The 17752-nt window shown below is 44.1% G+C and overlaps 4 non-coding genes across 4 annotated transcripts; all 4 read left to right on the forward strand.

The window, feature by feature from the left end:
* Nucleotides 1–11414: 11414 nt before the first annotated feature.
* Nucleotides 11415–11487, forward strand: trnav-aac (transfer RNA valine (anticodon AAC)). The gene has a single exon. It is a non-coding gene; the product is annotated as a tRNA-Val (tRNA).
* A 2445-nt stretch (nt 11488–13932) lies between these two features.
* trnav-cac (transfer RNA valine (anticodon CAC)) lies at nt 13933–14005 on the forward strand. Its single transcript has one exon. It is a non-coding gene; the product is annotated as a tRNA-Val (tRNA).
* A 531-nt stretch (nt 14006–14536) lies between these two features.
* Nucleotides 14537–14609, forward strand: trnav-aac (transfer RNA valine (anticodon AAC)). Its single transcript has one exon. It is a non-coding gene; the product is annotated as a tRNA-Val (tRNA).
* Nucleotides 14610–15116: 507 nt separating this feature from the next.
* trnav-aac (transfer RNA valine (anticodon AAC)) lies at nt 15117–15189 on the forward strand. Its single transcript has one exon. It is a non-coding gene; the product is annotated as a tRNA-Val (tRNA).
* Nucleotides 15190–17752: the final 2563 nt, after the last annotated feature.

Raw genomic sequence — 17752 nt, forward strand, 5'->3', positions numbered from 1 at the left:
AGATAGATAGATAGATAGATAGATAGATAGATAGATAGATAGATAGATAGATAGATACTTTATTAATCCCAATGGGAAATTCACAATTTTATGGCGACTTATTGATTTATGGAGACTTATATTTACATACCTTTACTTGACTTGTAATTCAGTGTTACATATGCGCACAGAAGTGAAGGCCAGTGTAAACCATTGCTCGTATTACGTTTAATATTAGCGCAGTCAGGGCCGTTTCTGGGCATAGGCGGTCTAGACAGCCATGCCCTCTAGTGGTCATGACGCATCACTGCAGCCCCACGTGGATATTCCTTTTTATTTTGTTTAGAAAATCTGTCCGGACCGGAACACAAAGAAATGTTTCTGTTGTACGTCTGCTCTGTCCGCACTCTGCACAGCACAGTGCAGACCTACGAATACTCGGATTCAAAGCGAATGTCCTATTATATTGTTTCATGTTATTTTCGCACACTAGCGATGTTCGGTCTTACAGTAAAGTCTGACAACCTACACAGTCCGACAATAACACGAACAACAACAACAACAACGATGACGGCCATGCCCATAATAATAATCCAAGAGACAGACCTGGCGAAATAAAACGAAACGATCAAAACGGCAGCTGGACTGTCACTCTGCAGTGAACTGCTAAAAGCCGAAATAAACCAAACTATGACCGTCTCCCAAATGGACCTACACTAAGACTTGTGTTAAAACTTAGCAAATATCGTGCTCTGTTGCTCGCCGTCATTTGTGAGATTTGCTCTGGGCGCCCTAAAGAGCTTGTGCATTTTTTGGAAAAGTAGATTGCATTATTTGCATACACGAGCATACAGTGAATAGGAATTATGGGTAAACATTCCTATATAAAGACAATCATTATAGTCTCAGTTTCACTGAATGTTGTCATTATGTTAAATTTTCAATTTATTTTATTAAATTAAATGACATGTATATATTATGGTAATGCCTTAGTTAAGAAAATAATAATAATAATAGCGCTGCTGCATCGCAGTTAGGAGACCTGGGTTCGCTTCCTGGGTCCTCCCTGCATGGAGTTTGCATGTTCTCCCCGTCTCTGCATGGGTTTCCTTCAGATGCTCCGGTTTCCTCCCACAGTCCAAAGACATGCAGGTTAGGTGCATTGGGGATTCTAAATTGTCCGTATGTGCTTGGTGTGTGTGCCCTGCGGTGTGCTGGCGCCCTGCCCGGGGTTTGTTTCCTGCCTTGCGCCTTGTGTTGGCTGGGATTGGCTCCAGCAGACCTCCGTGAACCCGTATTAGGATATAGCAGGTTGGATAATGGATGGATGGATGAATGGATGGATGATAATAATAATATGTAGCCTGTCACCATCATCAAAAAACATATGCTGAGCTAAAGAGGTTGTGCGTTTTTTGGATATGTACGAGGGAAGTGTGACTGTGGTGAGGTCTGTGGTAGGAGTGACGGAGGTGGGATTTCATCAGGGATCGGCTCTGAGCCCTTTCTTATTTGCAATGGTGATGGACAGGTTGGCAGACGAGATTAGACAGGAGTCCCCGTGGACTATAATGATTGCTGATGACATTGTGATTTGTAGCGATAGTAGGGAGCAGGTTGAGGAGACCCTGGAGAGGTGGAGATATGATCTAGAGAGGAGAGGAATGAAGGTAAGTAGGACCACCGTGACAGAATACATTTATGTAAATGAGAGGGAGGTCAGTGGAATGGTGAGGATGATTCAGGGAGTAGAGTTGGTGAAGGTGGATGAGTTTAAATACTTGGGATCAACAATACAGAGTAATGGAAATTGTGGAAGAGAAGTGAAGAAGCAGAGTGCAGGCAGGGTGGAATGGGTGGAGAAGAGTGTCAGGAGTGATTTGTAACAGATGGGTATCAGCAAGAGTGAAAGGGAAAGTCTACAGGACGGTAGTGAGACCAGCTATGTTATATGGGTTGGAGATGGTGGCACTGACCAGATAGCAGGAGACAGAGCTGGAGGTGGCAGAATTAAAGATGCTCAGATTTGCACTGAGTGTGACAAGGATGGACAGGATTAGAAATGAGGACATTAGAGGGTCAGCTCAGGTTGGATGGCTGAGAGATAAAGTCAGAGAGGCGAGATTGTGTTGGTTTGGACATGTGCAGAGGAGAGATGCTGGGTATGTATGAGAGAAGGGTGCTAAGGATAGAGCTGCCAGGGAAGAGGAGAAGAGGAAGACCTAAGAGAAGGTTTCTGGATGTGGTGAGAGAGGACATGCAGGTGATGGGTGTAACAGAACAAGATGACGAGGACAGAAAGATATGGAGGAAGAAGATCCGCTGTGGCAACCCCTAACAGGAGCATCTGAAATAATAATAAGAAGTAGACTGCATTATTTGTGTACACGAGCATACAGTAGATAGGAATTATGGGTAAACATTCATATTTAAAGATAATCATTATAGTCTCAGCTGCGGTGGGTTGGCACCCTGCCCAGGATTGGTTCCTGCCTTGTGCCCTGTGTTGGCTGGGATTGGCTCCAGCAGACCCCCGTGACCCTGTGTTCGGATTCAGCAGGTTGGAAAATGGATGGATTATAGTCTCAGTTTCACTGAATGTTGTCATTATGTTAAGTTTTCAATTTAACTTATTAAATTAAATGATGTATATATATTATGGTAATGCCTTAGTTAAGAAAATAATAATTATAATCTCTCTATTATAAAAAAACAATCCTAGGAGAGAATGACTAGGGAGATGAGATGTGATCTTCACGTGAAGATCACGGAAGACACTTAAAAGACCTGTGAGACTAAAGAGATTGGCCACGGAGGGTCTCACGGGGACCTTAAACATGAAACTTTGTGCCAAGAGATTGACTCAGGATCGTCTCGCGGGGACGTAGAACTTGAGATTCTTGCAAGACACACCCTACTCACAACCAAATAAGACCACGGGCAGCAACACACTCAGTCATGTCAAGGCTTTGAGCACACACAGATCCAGGTCTCTCAGCGCATATAAAGCGTATAAGGACAACACATTAAAAATGAAACGTCGTCGACTAAGCAAAGAAGAAAGAGCAGCACAGAGAAAAGAGACTTAAAAGCGTTGGAGAGAAAAAAATGCAAAAAAGAAAAAGAACAATCGAGGTGCAAATTCATAAAATAAGGAAAGTAATAATCAGCTTCATCAGGCCGTGATCTTCAGCTCTCTCTGGATCGGTTCGCAGCCGAGTGTGAAGCGGCTGGGATGGGAATCAGCATCTCCAAATCCGAGACCATGGTCCTCAGCCGGAAAAGGGTGGAGTGCCCTCTCAGGGTTGGGAGCGAGATCCTGCCTCAAGTGGAGGAGTTCAAGTATCTCGGGGTCTTGTTCACGAGTGAGGGAAGAATGGAGCGTGAGATCGACAGGCGGATCGGTGCGGCGTCCGCAGTGATGCGGGCTCTGCATCGGTCTGTCGTGGTGAAAAAGGAGCTGAGCCGCAAGGCAAAGCTCTCAATTTACCAGTTGATCTATGTTCCTACCCTCACCTATGGTCATGAGCTATGGGTAGTGACCGAAAGAACGAGATCGCGAATACAAGCGGCTGAAATGAGTTTCCTCCGCAGGGTGTCTGGGCTCTCCCTTAAAGATAGGGTGAGAAGCTCAGTCATCCGGGAGGGGCTCAGAGTAGAGCCGCTGCTCCTCCGCATCGAGAGGAGTCAGATGAGGTGGCTCGGGCATCTGATCAGGATGCCTCCTGGACGCCTCCCTGGTGAGGTGTTCCGGGCACATCTAACCGGGAGGAGGCCCCGGGGAAGACCCAGGACACGCTGGAGGGACTATGTCTCCCGGCTGGCCTGGGAACACCTCGGGATTCTCCCGGAAGAGCTAGAAGAAGTGGCCAGGGAGAGGGAAGTCTGGGCTTCTCTGCTCAAGCTGCTGCCCCCGCGACCTGACCTCGGATAAGCGGAAGAGGATGGATGGATAGATAATCAGCCCGGAACAAGTGGAACTGGAAAAAAAAGCACATCCAGTCAAGGCTCAGACTTAAAAGACAAAGTAGAACTTCATAAAGACGTTCACAAACGTTGGCGTTATACACATGCAGAGCAGGTTAGAGATTATGAAATCAGTGGAATTCGAAAGGGTCAAAAAAAATGATGGCGCGATACACATGTGGAGAAAGTTAAAGAATATGAAAGCAGGAAAATTTGAAAGTATTGTAGCGTCCCAGCCAGGTGGAAGGCTTTTTTTTGTTTTTGTTTTGAGTGACTGTTAGGTTTGATTGAGGGAGGGCGGAGTACAGCACGGAAGACTGACAGCGGGGTATTGATTGATGTGATGGGACGAGGGGTTGGAGAGGGTGCTAGAAGGTTTTGTTAGAGGTTATAAACTCAGCGTTCTTTTTCTTGATTGTTCAAGTAAAAAGTTTGTGAGACTTTACTACGTCTGTCTGGTTTTTTTTTTTTACTTCTCTTTTCGAGCCGGACACGGAGGTCGCTACAGTATCAGAAAAATAGAAAGTAAAGATCGAATTAGCACAAACAAAAGGAAATTATTACTCGAAAACAGGGAAAATAATCACCACGGACCAGGTGTAAGTGAAAAAATAGCAGGACAAAGTGAGGTCAGAAATAAAAGAGAAAGAGTAGAAAACAAAGTAAAACGTCATAAAGAGGTTAAAAAACAAAGGGGGCCGAACACATGCAGAGCAGGTTAGAGATATGAAAACAGTGAAATTCAAAAGACATGCAGAGCAAGATACAGAATATGAAAGCAGAAAAAAACGACAGTGTCAAAACAAAGAAAGTAAACATCGCGTTAGCGCAAACAAAGAGAAATTATTACTCGGAGAAATAACGAAAAGGCGAATAGAGATCGAATATATGGACATACAGTAGGTGATATGTCAGAAGTATGTAAATATTGTAAGGCTTTGAAGTTTAAGTCAGAGAATTTCAAAAACGGAGTTTACCTCACATGCATTTATTAGTTACTTTGCAAAAAAAATTATTAACTGCTGTTGATGTCGATCGTTTTGTCTGTGCTGAAATTCCAAACAGAGAAACCTCTCCTGAATTATGGTACAAAGTCATTAAACACACATCTCACGGACCTCATTTAAAAGATTCAGCAAAGTCCCGAGGCTTTGGAAAACATCTTGTATCACCCCAGTCCCAAAGGTATCATGTCATAGTGAGCTGAATGACTTTCGGCCTGTCGCCCTGATGTCACATGTGATGAAGACCATGGAGTGGCTGCTGCTTCACCACCTGAGGCCACAGGTTCGCCACGCCCTCGACCCTCCGCAGTTCGCATACCAGGAGAAGGTGGGAGCGGAGGATGCCATCATCTATATGCTACACTGATCCCTCTCTCACTTGGACAGAGGCAGTGGTGCTGTAAGAATTATGTTTCTAGACTTCTCTAGCACCTTCAACACCATCCAACCTCTGCTCCTTAGGGACAAGTTGACAGAGATGGGAGTAGATTCATACCTGGTGGCATGGATTGTGGACTATCTTACAGACAGACCTCAGTATGTGTGTCTCAGAACTGCACGTCTGACATTGTGGTCAGCAACACAGGAGCGCCGCAGAGGACTGTACTTTCTCCGGTCCTGTTCAGCCTATATACATCAGACTTCCAATACAACTCGGAGTCCTGCCACGTGCAAAAGTTCGCTGATGACACTGCTATCGTGGGCTGCATCAGGAGTGGGCAGGAGGAGGAGTATAGGAACCTAATCAAGGACTTTGTTAAATGGTGTGACTCAAACCATAAACACCTGAACACCAGCAAAACCAAGGAGCTGGTGGTGGATTTTAGGAGGCCCAGACCCCTCATGGACCCCGTGATCATCAGAGGTGACTGTGTGCAGAGGGTGCAGACCTATAAATACCTGGGAGTGCAGCTGGATGATAAATTAGACTGGACTGCCAATACTGATGCTCTGTGCAAGAGAGGACAGAGCCGACTATACTTCCTTAGAAGGCTGGCGTCCTTCAACATCTGCAATACGATGCTGCAGATGTTCTATCAGACAGTTGTGGCGAGCGCCCTCTTCTACGCGGTGGTGTGCTGGGGAGGCAGCATAAAGAAGAGGGACGTCTCACGCCTGGACAAACTGGTGAGGAAGGCAGGCTCTATTGTAGGCACGGAGCTGGACAGTTTGACATCTGTAATAAGATACAAGCATTAGATAGATAGATAGATAGATAGATAGATAGATAGATAGATAGATAGATAGATAGATAGATAGATAGATAGATAGATAGATAGATAGATAGATAGATAGATAGATAGATAGATAGATTAGTGCAAGCAAACGGAAATTATTACTCGGTGAAATAACAGAACAGTGAAAAGAGACCACCTAGTGTTTGAGGATGTCTGGGGGAGAAGAGAGACAAGGCAGTGAGACAAAGAGAAGGACAGATTATTTGTCTAGTGTGTGTGTGTCAGAGGGCAATGTTAAAGAAACTGGAAATCATCTCAACTGATGAGAGACATCCATTACATGTGGAACTAAAGTTCAGTAAATCAGGAAGGACAGTCACTTTGAAAACCCACACAAATCGCTCCAGAAACTCCTTTCTTTCTAGTGCCATATGACTTTTCTATAAGAAATATCGGAGATAATGATTAAGGTTGTTGATATATATCCTGTAACCTTTTTTTAGTGTAAATATGTATTATCTAACTGCCTTACCTTAACCTTTCTTGTTTCTATTTGTCTGTTTTATTTCATTCTGTCTGTTATTAGATGCAACTGAGAAGGCAAATTTCATGTTTTCTTGTGTAAACATGACTAAATAAAGAAACCTTAAACAGCCGCTGTACAGGCTTTTAAACGTTCGAAGATCACGCAGTATGGCAGCAGCAAGCCAGCAGCCAATCGAGCAAAGAGGAGGTAAATAAAAAAGCAGCTGTATTTGTTTCCCATTGTATCGCCGTTTAAGAGGGGGTTTCGGAGGAGCAACGTTCAGCCTCCCTTTTCACAATGCGAGCGTAGCACTGGTGGGGGGGAAGGGGGGGGAGGGGTCGGCCGGCGAAGCCCCCTAGTGATTCAATAACTTTATGGCTTGTTAGTCTGCAATGTTAGGTTCATATATCGTAGAGTTGTTCCTTTCCAAATGATTTGAAGCCTAAAATGGATCATTTTCAGTCGGTCACATTTTTCTCTTAAGTGTTTTATTAAACCAAACAGTGCAGGATGAACACACAGAGGTGGAAATGGAAACACGCTAGACGGAGAACTGCTGGCTGCTTTGTCATTTGCATCTTATTGCTAACAAGGAGCCATTAAAATGGTGCCTGTGGCTGTTTAAGACTGAAATAAGCAATTAAGGGTGGGGAACCTTAACAAGCGAGACCACTACAATGTCACTTGAGCAATAAGTGCTTCCTCAGCAATCAGCAACTTCTCATTAAGACACTTAGCTGGACTGGCAATACTGATGATCTGTGTAAGAAAGGACAGAGCTGGCTATACTTCCTTATAAGGCTGGCGTCCTTCAACATCTGCAATAAGATGCTGCAGATGTTCAATCAGACGGTTGTGGCGAGCGCCCTCTTCTACGTGGTGGTGTGCTGGGGAGGCAGCATTAAGAAGAAAGACACCTCACGCCTGGACAAACTGGTGAGGAAGGCAGGCTCTATTGTAGGCATGGAGCTGGACAGTTTGACATCTGTGGCAGAGCGATTGGCGCTGAGCAGGCTCCTGTCAATCATGGAGAATCCACTGCATCCACTGAACAGGATCATCTCCAGACAGAGGAGCAGCTTCAGTGACAGACTGAGAAGATCGTTCCTCCCCCAAACTATGCGACTCTTCAATTCCACCCGGGGGGGTAAACGTTAACATTTTATAAAGTTATTGTCTGTTTTTACCTGCATTATTATCAATCTTTAATTTAATATTGTTTTTTGTATCAGTAAGGTGCTGCTGGAGTATGTGAATTTCCCCTTGGGATTAATAAAGTATCTATCTATCTATCTATCTATCTATCTATCTATCAAAAACCTGCAGCCGCTGTGGCCCTCCAGGACTGGCGCTGCCCACCCCTGGTCTAGGATGTGTATGAGGGGGAGTGAGGACTCGGGTTAAAAGCAGTGTTGGGGTAACAGACAAGACCCCAGTTAGAGGAGGTCTGTACCAGGGTTCTTCTTGATGTCCTGGCCTCTTTGATCTGCCTATGGATGTGTTGATGTTTGGGGTGAAAGACCCAAACAATGTGCTGATGACATTGTGTTGTGTAGGAGGATCCCATGCTGTGACTCTTCAGAGGAGAGTCAAAGGGAAGGAAGCACAACTTGTAATTGACCACCTTAAATACCTTTATATCTCCTGATTGGACACACCTGTCTATGAAGTTCAAGGCTTAACGAGCTCATCCAACCAATTTTGGTGTTGTAAGTCATCAGCATTGAGCAGTGACAGGCATTCCAATCAGTAAAATGACAAGGGGACCCACATTTGTGCGCCGCCAGTTTTTCACATTTGATTTAATTTCAGACAACTAAATACTGCGTCACTAAAAATCTTTGTTCAGAAAACACCGCAGTGCTCAGATGTTCCTAGGAAATGAAAGACATACCTCATCCATCCATCCATTTTCCAACCCGCTGAATCCGAACACAGGGTCACGGGGGTCTGCTGGAGCCAATCCCAGCCAACACAGGGCACAAGGCAGGAAACAATCCTGGGCAGGGTGCCAACCCACCACAGGACACACACAAACACACCCACACACCAAGCACACACTAGGGCCAATTTAGAATCGCCAATCCACCTAACCAGCATGTCTTTGGACTGTGGGAGGAAACCCACGCAGACACGGGGAGAACATGCAAACTCCACGCAGGGAGGACCCGGGAAGCGAACCCAGGTCCCCAGATCTCCCAACTGCGAGGCAGCAGCGCTACCCACTGCGCCACCGTGCCACCCAAGACATACCTCTGTTATCTTTATTGTTGAAAGGAGAGTCAATTATTATGCAGGCTGAGAGGGGGTCCCGAACTTTTTCATATGACAGTATCCTATAGTGCTAGTCTGTGGCCATTTGTTGGTGTCAACCTCAGTACACGGCTACCTCTGCAGATCCACCACCACTTCTCTCACTGCTTCTATGCAGAGTATCATGGCTGGCAGCGTGGCCACAAGTACGTGATAAACAAGGGGTGAGGCCTTTCCAGCCCATAGTGCCCGGTGTTGGTCATTTCTAGAACATTATGCCCCCCATTGTTTTTTTTTTTTACGTATGAATGGTCTCACCTCAGTGGGCTGTAAATCGCCACATGACTGAACACTCCCCCGGCCACTTTATTAGGTACACCTGTTCAACTGCTTGTTAATGCAGATCTCTAATCAACCAATCACACGACAGCAACTCAATGTTTTTAGGCCTGTAGACATCGTCAAGACGACCCACTGAAGTTCAGAATGGGGAAGAAGAAAGGAGACTGAAGTGACTTTGAACGTGGCGCGGCTGTTGGTGCCAGGCAGGCTGCTTTGAGTATTTCAGAAACTGTTAATCTACCGGGATTTGCACGCACAGCCATCTCTAGGGTTTACAGAGGATGGTCTGAAAAAGGGAAAACATCAGTGAGCGGCAGTTCTCTGGGCAAAAATGCCTTGTCGATGCCAGAGGTTAGTGGAGGCCAGGCTGGTTTGAGCTGATAGAAAGGCAACAGCAACTCAAATAAGCACTTGTTATAACCAAGGTGTGCAGAAGACCCTCTCTGAACACACAACACGTCAAACCTTGAAGCAGGTGGGCTACAGCAGCGGAAGACCACACCAGGTGACACTCCTGTCTGCTAAGAACAGCCAATTGAGGCTACAATTCACACGGGCGACAACAGAAGATTGGAAAAACGTCACCTGGTCTGATGAGTCTCGATTTCTGCAGTGACATTCAGAATTTGGCATCAGCAACATGAAAGCATGGACCCATCCTGCCTGGTATCAACGGTTCAGGCTGCTGCTACTGGTGGTGGTGGTATAATGATGTGGGGGATATTTTCTTTTCACACTTTGGGCCCCTTAGTACCAACTGAGCATCGTGTAAATGCCACAGCCTACCTGAGTATTGTTGCTGACCATGTCCATCCCTTCATGATCACAGTACTGTATACTTCCAGCAGGATAACGTGGGATGTCACAAAACTCAGATCATCTCAAGGCCCCCACAAAACTCAACAGGACAGCCATATGGGACCGCAGCTCCCATGCTGCCCTGTGGGAGTGCATACCGGGGCCCACCATAAGAGGTGCCACCCCCCAGTGTATGGATGGAAGTTCCTATGCATGGCAGACTGTCTCACCACTGTCTCACATTTCTGGCCTCCTGACTAGGAAGGGGACTGCTAATCATCCCGGAAAGGATGCCTCTCGATCCAGGCTGCCCATCCACTCTGCTGGCCTCCCATCTGGGTAAGGGATTCCCATCCATTGATGCTGGGATGCCAGTCCCGGTGCACCAGCTGCCATAATGCCCCTCCATGCCTGTCTCCTATATGAGAAGGGGAATGTCACACGTCCCGTCCTGATCATCCATTATACTGGTCTTCCGGCCAGGTAAGAGAATGGGGTCCAGCTGGGATGCTGGTCCACCCATCACAATTGGTAATTAACTTCTAAAGCTTTAAAACATAACTCAAGAGTCCAGAGACCTTCAGGTGGGCAGACGATGCTAAATTATCTCTTGATGGCTATGTGTGCTCACCCAGGGACTGTCCCTGCCTGAAAATGCCAACATGTTACTTTTACTAAATACAGATCTGAGACTTGAGTAAATGTAAAGCTAATATGACACGATCTTTCTTGGCAAAACAAAAGGACAGAAAATGTCAATATAGGAAAATAGTTTTTTGTAAATGTGTTTTAAGGGGATTCAGTTTACATACTTCTGTAAAATCATTGCTGGCTTTACACGTTTTAAACAAATTACTAGCTCTTTAGGAAAACACAAAAGTTTATTTTATCTTCATATGTGTTTATTCTATTAATTTTTATCTTAATACATTTGGTTTGGGTGACTTTGATCTTGTGTTATTATATATTATATTAGTTCATTTAATAGACTGACTGACCTGGCCATTCTAAAACATTATTATCGTTTGAAATTACAAATTCCTATGCTCATTAAAAACACCCACTATTGGTATCCGAAGTAGTAAGACATAAGACAGTTGTAATCGGTGATACCAGCAGACTCACTCGCCCCTCTTTCACAACGGCTTCAATATGACCGCGTCCTGAGTAAACAGTTGACGCATGGCGCCCCACGCAGGCGATTGGTTGCTTACGGACAATCATCAGGAAACGGGCGCTGCTGGTTGGCTAGTGCATGGTTCATCTGGCAGCTGATTGGTTCCCTTCATATAACTGACTACTTAAAATGGCTGAAACTGTGCGCCTTACTACAATTGGGGAAACGCCTGCAAAGAATATCTCGTGGAAGTTTCCATAGTGTAGTGGTTATCACGTTCGCCTAACACGCGAAAGGTCCCCGGTTCGAGACCGGGTGGAAACAACTTTTCCTTTACCAGGTGCTTGTCGTTGTTAACAGCTGCGCCCAACAACCGAGTAACTTTGCTCTCCGTCTAGCGGCTGCTGTTTTCTTCTTTTCGCTCCGATCGTTACCTTTAAGCAGCTCCGTTGCAAAACGGGAAAAATTCGATTGAAACGTAGAGAGTGCCTTCTGGCTTACACACGTCTTTGCATCCCCCACCCCCGGCTTGGATTCTCAAATACATTCCAGCCGTGAGGTGCTGCGAACAGAACAGCAGAATCGCACTCACTTCTTAAAGGACACGCCACATGGGGAAAGTTTCCGACGCATGCTCAAAACGTCGCTAGATGTCGTTATTTCTTTATTTGCATATCCTTAATGAAAGGGACCAACTAAAAAGGTTTTACTTGAGTTTCAGTAAATCATAGTGCATACAAATATATTGATATGAAATTTACTAATAATAGAATAAAAAGAACTATACAGTGCAAAGCAAAAAAAGAAAAAGAAAGCCCTAATTTTAAAGTTATTAATGTATATCACGATGGGAGGCAGCATAAAGAAGACGGACGCCTCACGCCTGGGCAAACTGTTCTGTTTTTTTTTTTAATTCTCTGATTTTTTTCTGGATTGATTTTGAAGTTATTTGTTGTATAAGAACTGAATATTTTATTTGCTGGACTGCATACTATGTTCCTTTATAAAATAAAATTATTTTAAAAAATTAAGAGGAAAAAACAGCACACATATATAACACATATATACTAAACTTACCTGTAATCATACGAGATGAGCAGTAAAATTCACGATGTTGATTATAGAGCGTTGATTAAATACATTTTCAGATAAAACGTCAGTACACATTTGCTTGTGGGCGAATGTTAAAAGAGTCGATTTCAGTACAGTAATGCAAGACAATCCATATTTTGGTTATGAATGGTAGTGTGGATTGCTGTGAAGTTTAAATGGTTTTGACTGTTCAATGTGCTTTTGAATGGACTCTTTTATTTCTTATTGTCACACAATTTAACATAGAAGTCTTTCTCACAGTAAAGACAGTTTGCCCTTCACTCTTAACACTAAAGGGGCCAACAGTGTACTTCAGAGCGATGCCATTGGGCACGGGTTTTTGAACTCCGGTCCTGGTGGGCTGCAGTGGCTGCAAGTTTTCATTCTAACCTTCTGCTTCATCAGTGACCTGTTTTTGCTGCTAATTAATTTCTTTTTGTCCTAATTTGAATTAACTTGAGTCAGACCCCTTAGTTGTCTCTTTTTTTCTTTAATTAGCAGCCAAACAATAATGACACACAAAACGAGGTGCCACATGACCAGCTCATCTGTGCCGATCACACAATATCTGAAAATAAAGAAAGGTGACGGTCTCAGTAAGGCTGATCTCCCAGGTCACCAAAACGTTTAGATAGATAGAAAGATAGATACTTTATTAATACCATCCTGAATTTGACTCATTTTCTTTACTTTTTAAAATATAACTTTGATAATTGGACATCTTCAACCAACGCCAAACGAGAACTTTTGTTTAAATGTCTCGGTACTTTTAAGTACAGTACGCAAGAACGGACCGTCTGTGTTTAACACATTTTTGTTATTGACTTGACGCAGAATGAGCAGATTTGGTATAAATGAGAAAGGGGTCAGTCGCACGCTTTTGGACTATGTTATTAGCGTAAACGTTTCATGTTTGAAACGAAGAAAAGGCACCGCTCCGTCGGAGCAACGGTCTTGTCTCGTACAAGCGCAGGCCATTTGTAATTTAGAAAAGAAAAGTCGCTTGTGTCATTTTAAAATGTCACTAGACACTTTTTCTTAAATAAAGTCCCTAGATTTTTCGCAAACTTGACCGCACTCCCCCACAAACAGTCCAGTTTGTCGGTAAAAGAAAAGCCAATCGACAGACAGCTCTACGCTCTGGTAGCTGATTAGCCGGCGCTGTTTCGTGCACGACGTTCTTGGAAACGAATTGGTGTTTCAGAAATGATTGACGTGTAGGTCTCGCAGGGGATTGGTTCTCCGTACAGTAACCGCCTCCTCGTATAGTGCGAAGGCGAGAGCACAAAGTAGTAAGATGCGCACTGGAGGACAGAAAGCTGTTTAAGATGGGCACTTCCTCTTAAAAAAACAAAAAAACAGCATCAAGCAGTAAGAAATCAGCGGAAATAAACTGCAACAGCGTGGAGTGTGAAAGCGTCAAAATGTGCTTCACAGCGACAAACGAGGAGATAAAAGTGTGAGTGCGTGGCAGTGGTGTAGTCAGTTCTCTAGGAGAGGTACCCACACTAAGGCGTAATTTTAGCGCACTGTGGTAATTTACAGTAAATCACGTCGCATGTCCGTCAGTCGTCATCCTTCAATGCATGGATAAATAATTAAACTGAAAAAAACACGTTGGCTATCGCTACATTGCGGTGTCTGTAAGTGGATACGTGAGAATGGTGCCGTATGTCAGTTTCCATAGTGTAGTGGTTATCACGTTCGCCTCACACGCGAAAGGTCCCCGGTTCGAAACCGGGTGGAAACAGCTTTATTTTCAAATATTCCGCTTAACACGATAATCACATTCGTGATGGGGTGCGAGATTAGGAGAACCTTAAAATGTAATCTCCTCGCATGGACTTTTCGCTTCTTTCGGCACTAATGCGTATTTAGGAGAAAACGGCGCGACGACAGAGAATTGAGTCGCCTTTCAGTTCACATTTGAAATGTAATAGAAAAGATTACATGCCTCCGACGAATAACATGGGCAGGACAACGGATCTCTGCGCGACACGGACACCCTGCCCAGGGCTGGCGGCTACCCAACGACTTTTTTTACAGCGGCTTTTTGAAACGAACGCGTCGTGTTGAGGTCCAAGTTGTAGAGCAGAGTCTGTCGTCTGCGATTGGTTGCTTGCGAAGGACCGCCCGGTAACAAACACTGCTGATTAGTCCGCGCATGGCTCGTTTAATTGCTGATTGGTTGCCTTGGTATAACTGACAAACTCAATGTCTTCCTAAAGAAACATGGCTTGTATTTCATTTCGAACAGTCGCCGATCACTCGTTCATCGGGAGTTTCCATAGTGTAGTGGTTATCACGTTCGCCTAACACGCGAAAGGTCTCCGGTTCGAAACCGGGTGGAAACAGCTTTATTTTCAAATATTCCGTTTAACACGATAATCACATCCGTGATGGGTACGAGATTAGGAGAACCTTAAAATGTAATCTCCTCGCATGGACTTTTCGCTTCTTTCGGCACTAATGCGTATTTAGGAGAAAACGGCGCGACGACAGAGAATTGAGTCGCCTTTCAGTTCACATTTGAAATGTAATAGAAAAGAATACATGCCTCCGACGAATAACATGGGCAGGACAACGGATCTCTGCGGGACACGGGCACCCTGCCCAGGGCTGGCGGCTTTGAAATGACCGCGTCGTGTTGAGGTCCAAGTTGTAGAGCAGAGTCTGTCGTCTGCGATTGGTTGCTTGCGAAGGACCGCCCGGTAACAAACACTGCTGATTAGTCCGCGCATGGCTCGTTTAATCGCTGATTGGTTGCCTTGGTGTAACTGACAAACTGAATATCTTCCTAAAGAAACATGTCTTGTATTTCATTTCGAACAGTCGCCGATCAGTCGTTAAGTTTATCGGTAGTTTCCATAGTGTAGTGGTTATCACGTTCGCCTAACACGCGAAAGGTCCCCGGTTCGAAACCGGGTGGAAACAGCACTACATTTTTAAAAATGACGACGCCATTGTTAAACGCTATAAGCAGGTCAAATTTTATTTGTCACATACATTTACACACCGTGCAACATGTTAGTGAAGTGCTAAATGGTAAACTGCAAAATTGTGCATTAGAAGGAAAACTCTAAAGGCTGTACAGCCAAAACGGTGTGCCTTTAACCTTCTTACTTTTTCAGCATTGAACTAACCTTTGTCCAGAATTGAAAAACAGACAGCAAACAATAAATTCCGTAGCAGCAGTGGTGAACATTATATTAATATTGTTTTATATATACAGTATGTTACTTAATATAAGCATACACACACATGACATGTGAGAATTAACAGTAGGGCCTCATGTAGCTCCAGATGCTGTCCTCATTTAGGCTGTGGATGGACTGTGGCCAGATGCACCCCCACAGTCGCTTTTGTTTCTTTAATCGCAGCATAGACAACAGGCCACTGCTGGGATGGCTGATGTTCTGCAATCATTTTCTTTTGCCCTGGTTCAACATTTTTCTTTTTTTTTACATTGTGCAAGATTGTCTAAGAGAAGGTTTATGGATGTGGCGAGAGAGGACATACAGGTGATGGGTGTGACAGAACAAGATGGAGAGGACAGGAAGATATGGAAGAAGATGATGATCCGCTGTGGCGACCCCTAACAGGAGCAGCCGAAAGAAGAAGACGACATTGTGCAAGATTGTCTCATTTAGTCACAGATGTAACTTTTTCTCCTTCCTAATTTCAGAATTAGAACAATCTGGACGAGAAGAGACCATTCAGCCCAACAAAGCTCTCCAGTCCTCTCCGCTTAATTCTTCTAAAAAAACATCAAGTCGAGTTTTGAAAGTCCTTCAAGTCTTACTGTCTACCACACTACTTGGTCTCATATTCCATGTGTCTAAGAAGAAAAACTTCCTAATGTTTGTGAGAAGTTTCCCCTTAACAAGTTTCCAACTGTGTCCTCGTGTTCTTGATGAACTCATTTTAAAGTCACAGTCTTGATCCACTGGACTAATTCCCTTCATAATTTTAAACACTTCAGTCAGGTCTCCTCTTAATCATTTGCTTAGACTAATTTTAATCTTTCCTCCTAACTCATCCCCTGTAGCCCCTGAATCAGCCTAGTCGCTCTTCTCTGGACCTTCTCTTGTGCTGCTATGTCCATTTTGTAGGCTGGAGACCCAAACTGCACCCAATACTCCAGCTGAGGCCTCACCAGTGTGTTATAAATGTTCAGCATAACCTTGCTCTTGTACTCAACACATCCAGGCGCTATATAACCTCACATTCTGTTAACCTTCTTAATGGCTTCTGAACACTGTCTAGAAGTCGATAGCTAAATCCTTCTCATAAGGTGTACTCTTGATTTTCAGACCTCCCACTGTGTATTCAAACCTAACATTTTTACTTCTTATGTGTAATATTTTACATTTACTGACATTAAGCTGTTAAAACTTTCAACTCCTTCAATCTTTCCTCATAACTCATCCCCTGTAGCCCTGCAATCAGCCTAGTCACTCTTCTCTGGACCTTCTCTACTGCTGCTATGTCCTTTTTGTAGCCTGAAGGCCCAAACTGCACCCAATACTCCAGATGAGGCCTCACCAGTGTGTTATAAAGCTTGAGCAAAACTTCCTGTGACTTGTATTCCACACATCAAGGCGCTATATAATCTGACATTCTGTTAGCCTTCTTAATGACTTCTGAACTCTGTCTGGAAGTTGATAGCTTAGAGTCCACTACGACTCCTAAATCCTTCTCATAAGGTGGACTCTCGATTTTCTGACCTCCCATTGTGTATTCAGTCCTCACATTTTTACTTCCTATGTGTAATTCTTTACATTTACTGACATTAAATTTCATCTGCCACAAGTCTGCCCAAGATTGTATGCTGTTCAAATCTTTCTGTGATGATTTAACGGATTACAGATTATCTGCCAATCCACCTATCTTGGTATCCTCTGCCAGCTTCACCAGTTTGTTCTTTCTATTCCTGCTGGAGTATGTGAATTTCCCGTTGGGATTATTAATCTATCTATCTATCTATCTATCTATCTATCTATCTATCTATCTATCTATCTATCTATCTATCTATCTATCTATCTATCTATCACCCCTTCTTGCCTGAGTTGCATCAAAAGCTTGCATATTGTAATCTTTCTAGTTGTCAATTTGCTTGACTTCTCACTCCATTCATAATGGCTAACACTGTACATGTAACACCCTAGTACTACTATTCCTGTCCAGATCATTTCTATGTATTAAAAACAGGCAGCAGCCCCAGCACTGACCCCTGTGGTCACCACTACATCACTTGGTGCAGATGTCCTTGAAGTGCCCACCCAGTGATGTGTTCAGTGGACCCCACCACTGTCCGGGGAGCCTTGCAGATTCCACACCAGGCAGGTGTGTCTTTCAGTCAGGACACTTTGAATGGCGGATGTGTAGAAGTTCATTAAAATCTGACAGGGCAGCCTAAAATCCATCTCTGTTTATACTCTTCCCGTTGAAAAGTTTTAGAACACTCCCATGTTTCCAGCTTGTATTGTAATATGGA

This window comes from Erpetoichthys calabaricus, chromosome 2, assembly GCF_900747795.2.
Source record: "Erpetoichthys calabaricus chromosome 2, fErpCal1.3, whole genome shotgun sequence".
In the NCBI taxonomy this organism is placed as follows: domain Eukaryota; kingdom Metazoa; phylum Chordata; class Cladistia; order Polypteriformes; family Polypteridae; genus Erpetoichthys; species Erpetoichthys calabaricus.